Here is a 15,793-nt window from a genome sequence, read left to right on the forward strand (position 1 = left end):
AAATGAAATAGAAGAGGTAGGGGAATAAAAAAGACTTTGAAGGAGAAAAATGTTAATTTAGCCAATTCAGTGCTTCTCCTACTAGAGTGATATTCAAGGCTGGCTAACTTATTTGCTGTGGTTTTGCTCTAATTTTCATTTGTATGACAGCTTCCATGAATGCAGGGCTTTTTGTTTTGGTCACACAGAGCTGATATGGAGAAGACAGTGGACATTTGATTTGGGTGTGGTGCTGGGAGAAGGTTGGAAGTGGCATTAGCAAGACCACCAGGTGTGCTGTCTGATTGCACAGCCCAGCATGTGGAATATGGTGCTGTTGCCATGAGCTACCCTTTTTCTGTTGTTGCTTTTGCACATCTCAGTAGGAATCGAAGCAATGGTAAGTGGTATATGTGTATGTCACAGCCCGACAGTCGTCCCTACAAAAAGCAGTTTAATTTTCTCACGTAAAGGTGCTCTCAGAGGAAACACAATTAATTGGCTTCTGAAATGTCTTGACACTTTGAGATCATTGGACAGATGATTCTGTGTAAGTTCACAAACAGAATGTGCTTGGATATGTACAAGGAAGAGCAGCTCTTTGAAAAAAGGCAGTGTTGTTTGCTTTTTTTTTTTTTCTTGTCCTTGGGATGGATAAGGTTCTGAAACAGCCTAGAGAGCAAGAGGATTGAGGTCTCAGATTTCACAAGTTACCAACCCAGCAAGTCTCGTGCTTTTGTTTCCTACACGAACTCTACATATGTTTACACATAGTTTCTCTTATTTTCTGCTAGCCCAGAAGTTAATAGTGTTGTTAAATAAATGAATGTATTAATTTTAATGTGAAATTATTTTTGAAAAAGCAGGAATGTTTTCTCAGGGAAGCTCATAAAGTATTCATTTTTCTATCACTACACTGTAAATCTGTTTACCAGTTATAATCATTTTAAGATTTAGTGTGTATGCTCTTTGGTGATTATTTTAACCAAGAAGTCAGGGAAACATGACACATTATCATCTCTCTCTTACCTTCTGCCCTCCTTTCTCTGGTCCCCCTGTTGTTGCCTCAGTTCAGGCTTGCATGCTCCCTTGCCTGGACCACTGCAGTAGCCTCTTTCTAACTGGGCTTTCTTACTCCAGCTTTGTCTCTCTGCAAATCCTCTGTATGAAAGTGATGGATCTCAAGGACCTGTATGTTCGGGTGAATTCCTTCCATGGTTTTCAGTGTTTAGAGAGAACATCCAAACCCTATACAAAGCCATTCAGAGATTGACCCATTTCTTTATCTCTAATCCAGTGATTCTCAACCAGTTTTGCCTCCCAGTGGACAGTTGACAATGTCTGTGTAACATTTTTGATTGTCACTATGGTTGTTGTGTGTGTGTGTTTCTGATGTCTAGTGGATAGAGGCCAGGGGTGCATCTTACAGTGCACGGGGCACCTTCTGCAGCAGAGAAGCCTAGAGTCTAAAATGTCTATAGTGCTGAGGTTGAGAAATCTTCCTCTTATCTAATTTGCTCACTTCTGTGCTTCCAGGACTCCAGCCACAGGAAACTCCTTCTCCTCTATGACTATACCATGCTGTTTCTCTTGTCCTACTCTTTGCACATGCTGTTCTCTCTGACTGGAATACCTCCCTCCCCTTTTACCATCTGGAGGTAAAGTTCTTATCCTGGGCTCTCATATCATCCCTTGGGTCTCTGTGTGATTTGTGCTTATGTGGATTGTAATGTTGGTTTTTAAATTTTTTTCTCTTGTTCCCTTCTGGGAAGAGCTATTCATGTCAGGTACCATATCTGACATTTTTCTATTTGAACCATCTGTTGTAAGTCTTGGCATATAGTAGATGTTAAGCATGCTTGTTCATTGGATACTTGGCAAGACGCATGGGTAATAGAATCTGTGTTTGAGTCAGGTGATAGAGACAAATATTGTTCATAATCTGAGACTACTAATATTCCAGCTTAGAAATTACTCTTTTATTTCATTTTTTTCAGTGTCACCTTCTTGGTTACTTTTTGTTGATTCCCACTTTGACTACTAGTGCCTTGAATATAGTTGGTGATCAGTAACCATTTACAAATGAATGTTGGCTGTAGGTCTAAGTGTAAACATATCATAGCACTGGGTAACTGTATATTGGTTCTCTTTAGGAGGTTCTCTTTTAAGAGGTTTTTCCCCCCGTCAAAATTGATCTGGGTCACCTTGTTCTTCCTCTGTTTCCCTCTACCTCCTTGGTAGCTCCCTAACCCTTCTTCCACCCATTATAGCTCAGAATACCCTCAAAACTTGGGTGCAGAACTGAAGACCCCTGGAATGAGAAGGCTTGGGGGCATCCCACCAATATTTCACTTCACCCCCTCAAGACCAGAACATTAAGTCCCATCCCTGCTGCATCTGTAATGGCATCAATTTATCTCCTCCTTGGGCCACAGCCTCTTCTCTAGGTTTTGTCCCCTCCAGTTATGAATGCTGGTTAGTTCACCCTGCTTCTACTCTTAAACAGCAAGTTAAACAGCTGTTTCTATCTTTAACTTTCCTTTATCATCTCGAGGAGAAGGGTCTATCTAGTTTCTTCTGAATGTCCTTTCTTCCTCTGGCCAGAGACATGGACCATCAGAGAGAGATAACTTTCTCAGGGTCTGTATTTGGGTGATTTTCCATTCACTCATGCAGCTTCCCCATTCCCACTTTTTTCTCTCAATATAGTCAGACTGTTGATGGTTCCTGATTTTGGACCCATTTTCTTGTTCCCTGGTTTTTTCATTTTTATTATAGATTCTGGGCCTCTCCTGTGTGCAACATAATTATTTTCTTTCTTATGAAGTCTTCAGTTATTCTCCTGAATTCTTGTTCTCTGCCCTCATTTCTCTGTAGGTACCTGTTAGCACTTAGATAATCTTCCCTCTGAATTTACCATATTCTTTCTAGGTGATGACTTTTTTTAAAAAAATAGGCCTTTAACTTGAGTCTTCTACCCATTGTACCTCTTGAGTAGCAGATGCTTGGTGGTCTTAATCTTTGGATTATTATGGCTGAGAAGTGGGGTTGGTTGGGTGGGGGTAGAAAGAGAGTGTTTAAGAAAGAAAGAGGCAAGAGATCTTCATTTCAGTCTTATCAGAAAAGAGCGAAGATCACAGTGACAGGGATTCTTTTCTATTAAACTCAGCTCTGGGTTTTGTAGAACTTCCTTTTCTTTCTTAAAGACTTGATCTCTACTTCTACCGGTAAGCAAAGTTTCAGTAGTTTGTGGAATCTGAAAAAGCAAAACCAAACTCAGGAAGGTTACTGTTGAAGTCTATTCAGTGTTGGGCATGACAAGCTAAGAAACATCAACCTGCTCGTGGGATGGCATCCAGAGGGGAAGGTGGGTGTGTTCAAGACTAACAGCTCTGGATCAGAAATGAACTAAGGAAGAAAACAGTCTGTTTTCAGCAGGAACTCCAATCAGGAAGTTGCCCTTCCCACAAATATAAAATAAAAACAAGTAGAAATAAACAACAAACAAACCCTTCTCTTTCCTTTGCTGCTGGCAGACAAAAAATACAAGAGTCCACCGACATCTCAGAGGTTAGACAGGCAGTGAATCCTAATATATTGTAAACTGAGAGACAAACAGTGTATTCTAGGGGTTTTCACAGAATGTAGGCAACCAGCACATTACAGAGGGTACTGGCAGGAAGCAAAGTATTCTCTGCAAAATGATTGATCATGAGAATGCGTAAAGTGAACTCTGAAGTGGGTTGAGAAATTTAACAAAAGGGCGCTGATGAGAATTGCAGCTATTCCACTGTGGACCAGGGTAGAATAAGAATAGGTTGGTGAAGTTGGAGGAAAAGTGAAATTCAGATTATGTCAGAAGCACAATCCCCTACCCTCCGTGGCTGAGCAGTTTTAGCAATTTTTTTCCGTAAGAAAGAACAAGGTGTTTCTTTTGGAACCCTACCCTCTTTCCTTTGTATTTGTGTGTGAATGAAGTTCAGTCATTCTCAATGTGCTTGTTAACTTCATGAAGTCTGACAGTAACCTCACCTGCTTTTACGCCATGCGAACAACGGATCCCGTTCCAGCCATGGGTCAGGCACGTGGAGTGGGATGAGTGGCTAAGCAGCAGTCTTACAGAATGTTGTCGTGACCAAGCTCCCCTATCCCTGCCACAAGTTCTTTGGTATAATGTAAGCCTCCTATAACCAGAATCCAGTTAACCACAATGATTCAGTAGTCCCAGCTCCCTCGCAACACTCACTGTGGTTTTGAATATTTTAAAAAATGTTATCAGAAAAAGGTCAAATATCAAGAAAATATATGGTGACAATAAGGAGTACATGAAAGATCTTGAAAGTTATTTATAATCAATGAATAAATATTCTGGGATTAGTATAGGTTCAGTTCAGTGTCCCTTACATGATTTAAATCAGTAGCTATGGAAACTCCTACTTGAAGCTTATTGTAATAAGGATGAAATGCTGACCTCTGTCATCAAAGAAAGATTCAGCTGTGTTCAGGATGGTGAAGGGAACTAAAAATGCACCTTAGAAGGGTTTAAAACAAAGGTCAAAAATAAGGTTCCAAGAACATTCTGAATACTTTTTTTTTTAATGTAAAATTTAACACACACACACACACACACAAGCATGCACGTGAGAGGACGATATAATGACCCTAAGGTTTAGTTAGATTCAAGTCCAGTTTTCAGGCCATACTTTTTCCTGGGTGATGCTCTGTCCTTCTTGCTGCTTCATTTCGTGAAGCCATAGGTCTGGTTGTCCCACTTGAAGTGATGCTGAAATCCATGAGTGGGGATAAGTCTGTCAGCCTCACCTTCCATTATAAAGTTTCTGTTTCTTGTTGATTGTTAACTAGGTCCACTGTTTCATTAAAGGGCTTGCAAAATGTTGATTTTCTGGTTCTATCATTCCTTCTGCATTTATTATTAGCAGAAATTTTCCTAAATTTCTTCATTGATTGTTTGATTACTCTGCAACACATGAAATAGCCCATTAAGTACAGGAAGGACAGATAAATGCCTCATTCATTCCTTTTATCTTTCAGCTTTCTGAATCACTTGTTGGGGCCCCAGCGGTTACATTTGTGACCAACTGACAAATGGGACCTGGGGAGTGTTTTTGAACTCTCTTTGTTAAGGTCATTGGTGAGATGTTTTTGTCTTCCCATTCTGGAATTGTATTATTTTTCTTGGTTAACTGTAACCCTCTAAGTGCCTACACATACACCGCCTTCAACAAAAACTAGTAAGAATTCTGACACAGAATTGTCAACACAGAGGTGTTGAGTTGAAGGAAGAGTTACGGTTTTCATGTTCTTTCTTCAAGTATTTTATGATTTGGGTATAATACAAGGACCTCCCAGACCTGACACTGCAAGGGTAGGTTTAAATATAAATTCTAGATGTTGAGAGGTGATGTATGGTCTTCTCCTTTCCTTGTGGCAGGCCTATTGTAAGGATGTGCACATGCTTATGATATATGAACAGTGAGCTGCTGTGGCCATGGCATTTCTCTCTGTTAGGCTCCAGGCATCCTGGTAAGGACATACTTGGTGTTGCCAGCAGGCTCCGTCAGGTATATTAGGAAATAACAACAGCATGCTTCTGTGGAAGATTGTAAATAGGTCTAACCCCAAGGAATCACTAGCACTTACAGTGGGCAATGTACTAACATTGGTTAGTACTTTATTTGGGGGATCAAGTGGCACAGGGGGAGAAGGAATTATTTGAAAGAGAAAATAAATTATTTATTTATTTCTTGCTTTCCTTCTTTTCTATCATCCTCTGGGCCTCTGAATTCAGTTTGGGGACCACAGAATGGTGAAAGTAAAAAGCTTGTGGGGCTTTAGGGTGCCTTGGTGGCTCAGGCGGTTAAGTGTCTGACTCTTGATTTTGGCTCAAGTCGTGATCTCAGGGTTGTGAGATTGAGCCCTGTGTAGGACTCCATGCTGGGTGTGGAGTTTGCTTTAAGATGCTGTCTATCCCTCACACTCTACCCATCCCCCCAAAATAGCTTATGGGATTTAGATAAAAAGCTTCTTGAAATTTAATTTTTGGAAGCTGTTTGTGCTAAAAATAGTATTTAGAGAAGAGGACTAAAGGTGGGACCAAAGAGACTTTGGAGGGCAGGGTTGCAGGATAAAATACAGGATGCCCAGCCTAAAGTTGAATTTCAGATAACGATTAAATTTTTAGTAGAAGTATATCTCAAATATTGCATGGGACATAATTCTACTGAAGAATATTTATTTATCTGACATTCAACTTTAACCGGATGTCATGTACTTTTATTTGCTAAATCTGGCAACTCTACTTGGAGGGCTGAGGTGGTGCTATGTGCTGAGCCTCCAGCCCTATAATTATCTCAGAAAAACTCAAAGGAGTGCTAGTAATGACCATGTGCTGCTGATATTCATCAGAGCAAAGCCTGCTGTTCCCTAATAGGCATAATTTTTAATGTCCCTCTTACTTTATAAAAGTGAATATCAATAGGCATAGCATTTTCTGGGGGTTAGAAGACCCCAGGCTAATCAGTCTTTCTCACTGAGCATCTTAGTTATATGAGGTCCTAATCTGCGAACAGTGAAACACCAGGAGCCAAGGGCAGTTGTCTCTAGATTTAACTGGGTGAAATGGATGTTAAATAAAATTTTGTTTAACTTTTTCAGACATCCAGTGAACAGGCCAGTGTGAAACTTGGCATTTTTCATGGCCTGATTATAGAACTGGAGAAATTAAAGGAGGCATGAGTATCTATTTGTTTTAAATGTTGTTGCAGGAAATACATTACATTAAATATTTTTGGTGATCTTTGAGAAATTTGTTCATGGATTTCTCTGTACTTTCAGCAATGTCTGAGATGTTCTTTCCCCCCCCTTAGAGCACATGTTGATTTTTGTCATGTATGCAAATCTGAAATAGAAGCAGGGAGGCCAACCATCTGTATGTGATGTTGAATAATTCTCTAAGAGGAGTCTTATAAGATGAAGAACTGAAAGTTTACAGTTTGAGCATGCAGAATACCTTTTATAAACAGTGTTTCCTTCATTTCAATGTTGTTTCTATGAGCTGCCATTTTTGTAAAACATGTCCGCAGGCTCAGCCTCTATGGATTGGTGGAGAGTTGTTACTTGATTAAAAACAGGACCAGTCATAATAGATCTCTGTCCTTAATCCTTTCTGTGATCACCTGAGATGTCTTCAGCATTCCTCCCAAAACCAGTCAATTCCTGTTATCCCCTAAACCAGAAAGTTCAAGTTTGGTTTCCAAAATCTGCTACCAAAAGAGTCCCAAATAATAAAACTCAGAACCACATTTTTATTTATAAAATATAGTGTATAAACCTTTAGGTTACTTTAAAACAAAAAAATTAAAGCTCAACCTACCCTCAGCCTACTCTTGAAACATTTCTCCTTACACTTAATTTAATGCTGGCCCACCTCCAGGAAGCTTTTTTAAATCATTCTTTCAAAATTCTTTTTCCATTCAGTGAACCATCATATTTCATTATTTGTGCTGCTCATATCACACTTAATTTGTGTCATATTATATCACTATTATTTTTGCTCACCTCTTCCTCCTGTACTTGTGAGTAGGGATCATTCTTCTATTCATTTTAGTGGCACTCACAATATATACATTGTAAGTAAAATATAATATGTATTAAGTGGGTGAGTAAATATTCTCTTGGTTATGTGTTCTTAATTGAATATAATAGAGCTTTGGGTTGTTCTTTATCCCAAAAAAGTAACTTAGAATGAAAAAAAAATTACTTAGAGATGTACACATATGCATGTGAATGGTATATATAATACAAAATAGAAAAAATAATTTTTGAAAATCTGATACAAAAGGCAGTGGCGAAAGGGAGTTTTGTCCACCTACATTCTCTATATGCTCTGAGAGGACCAGCCTCCATCAGTGACAGAGGGACAGAGGAAACTTCTTAATTGTCATGTGCCATTAGAGACAGTGAAAAAGGTTCCCAGCCACATCCCTGAGCTGCCTCTGGGAGGAAAGCAGGAAGAGGCTCATCAATAAAGGCAGTCTCTGTAATGGACTAGATTCCCAGAGGAAGCCATATTGGATGGAGGTCCAGGGGGAATTCAAGTGAAATCACCCTGAGGGAAGACATCTGGATGTTGGCCAGAGCACAGTGGCTGGAATGTCAGAGTAGCTCCAGGTACAATACCTTGATAGTCCCGATTCTGAGCTGCTCACATGGGCAAGCTGTGGTGTCTGGGGAAGAACTGTGTCTCTGGGGCCTATGAACTCTTCTATGAACCTCTTTTCTCCTAAGGGAAATCCCATAAAGTAGCTTTTTAAAGGAAGTAGAAGGAACTGTTTTCTTGGCCAAAGATGAATGCCAGAAGTTAGCCTTTCTGAAGAGGCTAGCAGAAGTGAGGTTAGCTGCAGGAAGGCTCGAGATGGAGATAAGGACAGTGAAAGGAAGAGCAGAGGGGCTGTGGGGCTCAATTCCATGGTCATCTTCCTCCTAGGTCTCTTCTTTCACCCATCCCAGAATCAAGGAAGGAATAATTGTGGGGAGTGATTCCTGGAAGTCTTGACCTAGTAATAATCATCCAGTGAAGCCTTATAGGCTAGCATTATGATAATCATGAGATAGTATAGTATATATTAGTTACATAGGGTTACAGTATATAATACTAAGCATATGGTATTATAATAAAGAGTATTATCATATTATAGTAAATGTATATGGTATTACAGTAAACACAATACATTTGTATTCACCTGTATGAAGTTAAAGGACATCAGAGTGACATGTATATGAATCATTTGTTTAACTATTTCTAGTTATTTGTAATTTTTTTGTAAGTTATTTGTTATTTGTAATTTTTCACTGTCATCAATAATATGGCTGTGAATACATTGTATGGGTAAATCTCTATCCATATCTCTGATTATTGGTGGATATGTTCCTCAAGTAAAGTTAAATCCAAGAGTATAAATAATTTTATGGGTCTTGATACCCACCGCCTAATTGCTCTTTAGGAGGTGTGTACTAATTTATATACCAACCCATAGTTTAAAACAGTTCCTATTTCAGTGACAGCATTATGAGCCTTGAATGTTATCATGAAAATACAAATCTTTGCACAGGGAAAAATAGGTATGTTTAGAGTTTCTCGTATACCTTTTACTCTATTAATAGTATTGGAGAGGAAAACTATTTCCTCTGCCCTTCTAGGTTCTTTGGGAGGGCCTAGTAAATTGACTTAAGACAGATTAACAAGAGAAAAACAAATTTGATTATGTACGTATGGGAGCCTCGTGAGCGTATGAGACCCACATGTGGACAGGCAATTGACGCTAATATGCCATCATGAGCTAGAACAGGGGGTAGGATCAGAGGCTTCAAAAAGGATAAAGACAATTTACAGAAAGATGAGAAGAGCAGATGTTTGATAACAAATGTTTGTCATGCTATACAGACACAATGGAACAGGAGAGGAGATTGATCTCCAAGCCTTGCCAAGCTCCCCATGGTTTACCACATCTGGCACATATTCTTTGTAGTTATTTGTTTCTCCACCAGGCCCTCTTTCTAAATTCTTTTTTTATTTTTTCCCCTAAAGATTTTATTTATTTATTTGACAGAGAAAGAGAGAAAGCATGTGCGCTCACACACGGCGGGGGGAGGGGGGGTTGGCAGAGAGAGAGGGAGAGACAGGCTCCTCCCTGAGCAGGGAGCTCAACAGGGCCTTGATCTCAGAACCCCAAGATTGTGACCTGAGCCGCAGGCAGACACTTAACTGACTGAGCCACCCAGGCATCCCTCTGAATTTTTTAGGTAGTTAAGAGGAAAGGTAAAGCCTCCTTCTGAGTCTTTGGGCCTTGACTGACTTCAGTTTGATGAAATCCACATGCCAAAGTAGCACATTTTGGGAAGCCTTGTTCTGAACCTCTTCAATATGATGTATTATATTAATAAAAATTTCTTTCATTGTACTTCTTAGATAAACCCTATTTGTTTGTGGAGAATTGTTTTTAAAAGGAGCAACTTGATTTCCTTTTTATCAAAGAAATATGTTCAGGATAGAAAGTACAGGCAAGCAGAAAGGGGAAAATAAAGATCACCTATAATCCTGCCTCCTGGAAATAACTACCATTAAAGTTCGGTATATGCAGTAGATTTTTGAACACTACAGGGCTTAGGGACACTGACCCTCTAAACAGTTGAAAATCCACATACACCTTTTGAATCCACAGAAACTTAACTACTGATACCTTACTGTTGAGTGGAAACCTAACCAATAATATAAACATTTAATTTGTATTTTGTATGTAGTATGTATTACATCCTGTATTCGTACAATAAGGTAAGCTGGGAAAAGGAAATGTTATTAAGAAAATCATGAGGAAAAGAAAATACATTTATAGTACTGTACTGTTTTTATTGGAAAAAAATTTGCATAAAAGGTGACCATGCTGTTCAAACCTGCTTTGTTCAGGGGCACCTGGGTGGCTCTGTAGTTAAGTGTCTGCCTGCAGCTCAGGTCATGATCCCAGGGTCCTGGGATCAAGCCTTGTATTGGGCTCCCTGTTCAGTGGGAAGTCTGCTTCTCCCTCTCCCACTCTTGCTGCTTATGTTCTCTCTTCTTGCTGTCTCTCTCTCTCTCTGTCAAATAAATAAATTAAATCTTTAAAATGAAAACAAATAATAAAAAAAAAAAAAACCCTGCTCTGTTCAAAGATCAATTGTATATGTTTAGTCTGTTTTTTAGTGAATACATTTTAGTGGTTTTCAAATCTGGTTGCACATCACAATCACCTGTGTTGCTTTAAAAAAATACGTGTGACCAGTCCTCATTTCTGGAGATTCACTTTCAGGAGGTACTTTATTAAAACAGTTTCTACCATTATGTTTAATGGTAATATGCCTTAGGGTTTTACCTATCCACCTTCCCTAGGTCATCTCATCAACTTTCAACACTTTGATAATCTATTGAGAAGTGACAATTCCTACTCTTAGTCCAGATGATTATACTAAGTATGAGAAACCTGTACCCCAGCAAGTATTACCCAACTCAATATGGGTGTGTTACAGATCCCCCAAACTCAAAATATCCAAAACTCACCTTATTACTTAATTGCAAAAACTGGTCACTACTGAAGTAGTCCCAATAATTCAACCATATACCCTCTTACTCATTTCAGTCCACATTGCCAGTCAGACTCAAAGTTCCAATGATCCCTGCCTTCTGTCCTTGTGTAATTCATATTTTTGTATAATTCCTTCCTCTTGAGTTTGGGCTGGCCTATCAACTTGCCTGTACCCAATAGATGGCATGTCTATGCAGGGAGGAACAAAGACCCTCAGTCCTACTGTTGCAACTAACTAAATCCTGTCGAAAATTACACAAGCTTTAAGGCGTATCCTCCTCGGTTTCAGCCATCAGATGAGACTCCAGCCCTGGCCAACACTTTGGGCCTTGTGTGAGACTATGAAGCAGAAGACATGCCTGATCCATCAAAACTGTGAGATGAAAAATGTGTTTATGCTAGGTTAGTGATAATTGTTATGTAGCAGTAGATAACTAACATAAAATGCATCCCCAAGTCCTATTGCTTCAGAATCTCTCTCAAATCTCATGTATTTTCCATGGCTACAGCCAGCTGTCTAGGGCAGTCGTGATCACGAATCCTCTCAGTTATCCCACTACCTTCTCACCCTGTCATTAGTCTCATGGCCTCCATTCCTAATTTTTTCTTACCAGAACCATCTCTCACAATGGAAACTGGATCGTATTCCATTGCTTAAAAATCTTTTAGTACTCTTACACTGCTCTTGGGTTGAAGTTCAGAGTTTCAAGCATGAGTCACAAGGTTCTCTGTGACTTGGACCCCTGCTTGCCTCTTTTAGGTCTTAAATGCATCATGTTCTCTTGGTTCTTGGCTTAACCCTTGCTGCTTTCTCTCTGTCTGAAGTGTTCTCTTACATACTTCCCCACTTGCCTAACCCAGACCTTTCACCTACTACAACTCAGTCTTCACACACAAGCAATTTCTTTTAGGAATTCTTTCCCCATCACTGAAGTCTGATCTGGATGCCTCCGTGGATTATCTGCTGGCTCCGTGTTCTTCACCTATTCATCTATCATCACCATCACCTATTTATTTGTCTCCTGTCCTCTGCAGACTCTAAGCTTTGGAGCACAAGGATTGTGCTATTTAATTGCCTAGGTGGTTGACAACAAATATTGGTTGAATGAATAAACAAATAAATAAATACCAGTGGAGGATCTTTGTTCTCTAGATTTGGTGAAACTTCTGAAACAGAGACCAATTTTCTGCATGTCTGGATCAAGCTTTGGCTTAATACTTAAAACAAGTATCCAATCTCCTTCTGCAGTATAGTCCACCAGATCTCTGACACTGTGCCAGCTTTCTGCTTTCTGCTGTCAAATGGCTCCTGGGACCGCATTGTCTCCAGTGTTAATACTTATGAGGGATCAAACAGAGTGCAGCTGGTTCCTGGTTATCTCAAGTTCAACCCAGGCTTCCAGCTTAGGAATGTCAGTAAGGTTCAGCCAAAGCATCCTTTACTTAAATCCTGGATTTGCTGCTTTTTCTTGGGAGGGGTGCTTTGGGAATGGAACACATACTGGACCTTCTGTCAATATCTTTATCTTCATTTGATGAGAATTTTTTAAGTTTTGCCATGTGAAAGCTGTTCTTCTCTTTCAGGGTTCCCCCTGATTTCACTGGGTAAGTGGGGAGGAAGAAATCAAATGGCTGTGCTTAATGCCATTTGACCTGAAAAAAATATTTGCAATGATTTAAGCTTTACTCTTTAACTCATGTAATGCTCACCACAATCCTCTTACACATGACTGCCTGATTTCTAAGCTCCTGTTTTTAATTCATCTTTGTTCATAGGAATGTATCTTTAATATACTTTTAGAGTTCTGGGAATGTTTTTATCTTTGCTTCATACATAGATAATAAGTTGGTGAAATAGAAAATATTTAGATAGCAACCATTTCTGTTCATACTCTGTAGTTGTTGATCTGTAGTCCTCTGGCCTTCTTTTATACAGAGAAGTCTGAGGCCAGCCTGATATTTTTCCCTTGTGGATCACCTTTTCCTCTTTTTCTTTCTATCAGGAGGCTAATGTGATTTTTTTCTTTATCCTTGTAATTAAAAATTTTTTTTCTAAAATGTAATAGCAGTTCTTAATTTTTCCTAAAATGCAGTAAGCCCCTGCATACTGGTCTGTATAGGCATATACTGGAGATATGGTGGGTTCAGTTCCAAACCTCTGCAATAAAGTGAATATCTCAATAAAGTGAGTCAAATGAGTTGTTTGGTTTCCCAGTGCATATAAAAGTTATTTTTATATTATAATGTAGTCCATTAAGTGTTCAGTAGCATTAGTCTAAGAAAAAGTACATATTCTAATTAGAAAATACTTTATTGCTAAAAATGCTAAGAATCAACTGAACTTTCAGTGAGTCATAGTATTTTTGCTGGCAGTCTTGCCTCAATATGGGTGGCTGCTAACCCACCAGTGGTGGTGGGATGGCTGTGGCAATTTCTTAAAATCAGACAACAGTGAAGTCTGTCACACTGATTGAGTCTTCTTTGCATGAAGGATTTCTCTGTAGCATGTGGTGCTGTTTGATAGCATTCTGCCTACAGTAGAACTTCTTCCAGAATTGGAGTCCATTTTCTCAAACCCTTCCATTTCTTTATCAACTAAGTTTATTTAATATTCTAAATCCTTTGTTGTAATTTCAAAAATATTCAATAGCGTCTTCACTAGGAATAGGTTCTATCTCAAGAAACCACTTTCTTTGCTCATCTATAAGAAGCAGTTCCTTATCCACTAATGTTTTGCTATGAAATTGGAGCAACTCAGTCACATCTTCAGGCTCCATTTCTAATTCTTGTTCTCTTGCCCTCTCCACCACATCTGTCGTTACTTCCTCCACTAAAGTCTTGGATCCCTCATGAGAGTTGGAATCAACTTCTTTCAAACTCCCGTTAATGTTGATATTTTGACCTCTTCCCAGAGTCACACATGTTCTTAATGACATCTCAAATGGCAAGTCCTTTCCAGAAGATTTTCAATTTACTTTGCCCACATCCATCAGAGGAATCACTGTCTATGGCAGCTATTGCCTTATGAGATGTGTTTCTTAAAGAATAAGACTTGAAAGTTGAAATTACTCCTTGATTGATGGGTTGCGGAATGGATGTTGTGTTAGCAGGCATGAAAACATTCATCTTGTTGTCCATGTCCATCAGATCTCCTGGGTGACCAGGTGCATTGTCAGTAAGCAGTAATATTTGACAGAAATCTTTTTTTCCGAGCAGGAGTTCTCAACAGTGGGCTTAAAATATTCAGTAGGTCATGGTGTAAACAGATGTGCTGTTGTCCAGGCTTTGTTGTTTTACTGATAGAGCACAGGCAGAGTAGACTCAGTGAATTCTTAAAGGTCCTGGAATTTTCAGGATGATAAATGAGCATTGGCTTCAACTTAAAGTCACCAGTGGCATTGATTTCTCTGACAAGAGAGTCAGCCTGTACTTAGAAGGTTTGAAGCCAGGCCTTGACTTCTCCTCTCTAGCTATGAAAGTACTAGATGGTAACTTCTTCCACTTGAAGGCTGTTCTGTGTACATTGAAAATCTGTTGTTTAGTCAAGCCACTCTCATTAATTACCTTAGCTAGGTCTTCTGGATCACTTACTGCAGCTTCTACATCAGCACTTGCTGTGTTATCTTGCACTTCTATGTAATAGAGATGGCCTCTCTCCTTAAACTTCATGAGCCAACCTCTGTTAGCTTCAAACTTTTCTTCTGCAGTTTCCTCAGCCTACACAGAATTAAAGAGAGTTATGGCTTTGCTCTGGACTGGGCTTCAGCTTAAGAGAATGTTGAGGCTGATTTGATCTTGTACCTGGAACATTAAAACTTTCTCCGTATCAGCAGTAAGGCTGTTTCACCTTCTTATCATTTATGTGTTCTCTGGAGTAGCTCTTTTAATTTCCTTTAAGAACTGTTCCTTTGCACTTACATCTTGGCTAATTGGAGCAAAAGGCCTGGCTTTCAGCCGATGTTGGCTTTTGACATGCCTTCCCAACTAAGCTTAAATCTAGCTTTTGATTTAAGCACAGGAATGTGTGGCTCTTCCTTTCACTTGAACACTTAGAGGTCATTGTAAGGTTATTAACTGGCTTACTTTCAGTGCTGTTGTGTCTCAAGGAATATGGAAGTTCTAGGAGAGAGAGGGAGATGGGAAATGGAGGAATAGCCAGTTGGTGGAGCAGTCAGAACACATATAAACATTTATAACTGACATTTACTGTCTTAAATGGATGAGATTTGTGGCACCCCCCAAAACAACTATAATGTAACATCAAAGATCACAAGATCAGAGATCATCCTAACAAATAATAGTGAAAAAGTTTGAGATACTATGAGAATTACCTAAATGTGACACAGAGACACAAAGTGAGCAAATGCTTTTGGAAAAGTGGTGCTGATTGACTTGCTTGACACAGGGTTATCACAGACCTTTGCTTTATAAAAAACACAAACCTTGCACAGCAAAATAAACTGAAGTGCAAGAAAATGAGGTATGCCTGTATATGCAAGTCATTTTTACTAGCTTTGGGAAATAATTTTCTGTCATGTATGATTGTTGCTTCTGTTTCATTTATACGGGTTTCTTTTTCAGAAACTCTCATAATTCTTCAAAGTGATCTCTGTGTCAATTGTGATTTTTTTTTTTTAAATGTATGAGGGCTGTTTTTGTGTGAGAGAAAGGCTATGATG

The 15,793-nt window shown here is 39.2% G+C and overlaps 1 pseudogene; it reads right to left on the minus strand.

Annotated features, from left to right (window-relative positions):
- Positions 1–13,494: 13,494 nt before the first annotated feature.
- LOC131839835 (tigger transposable element-derived protein 1-like) lies at positions 13,495–15,174 on the minus strand (annotated as a pseudogene).
- Positions 15,175–15,793: the final 619 nt, after the last annotated feature.

The sequence above is a fragment of the Mustela lutreola genome, chromosome 8 (genome assembly GCF_030435805.1).
Source record: "Mustela lutreola isolate mMusLut2 chromosome 8, mMusLut2.pri, whole genome shotgun sequence".
NCBI lineage: Eukaryota > Metazoa > Chordata > Mammalia > Carnivora > Mustelidae > Mustela > Mustela lutreola.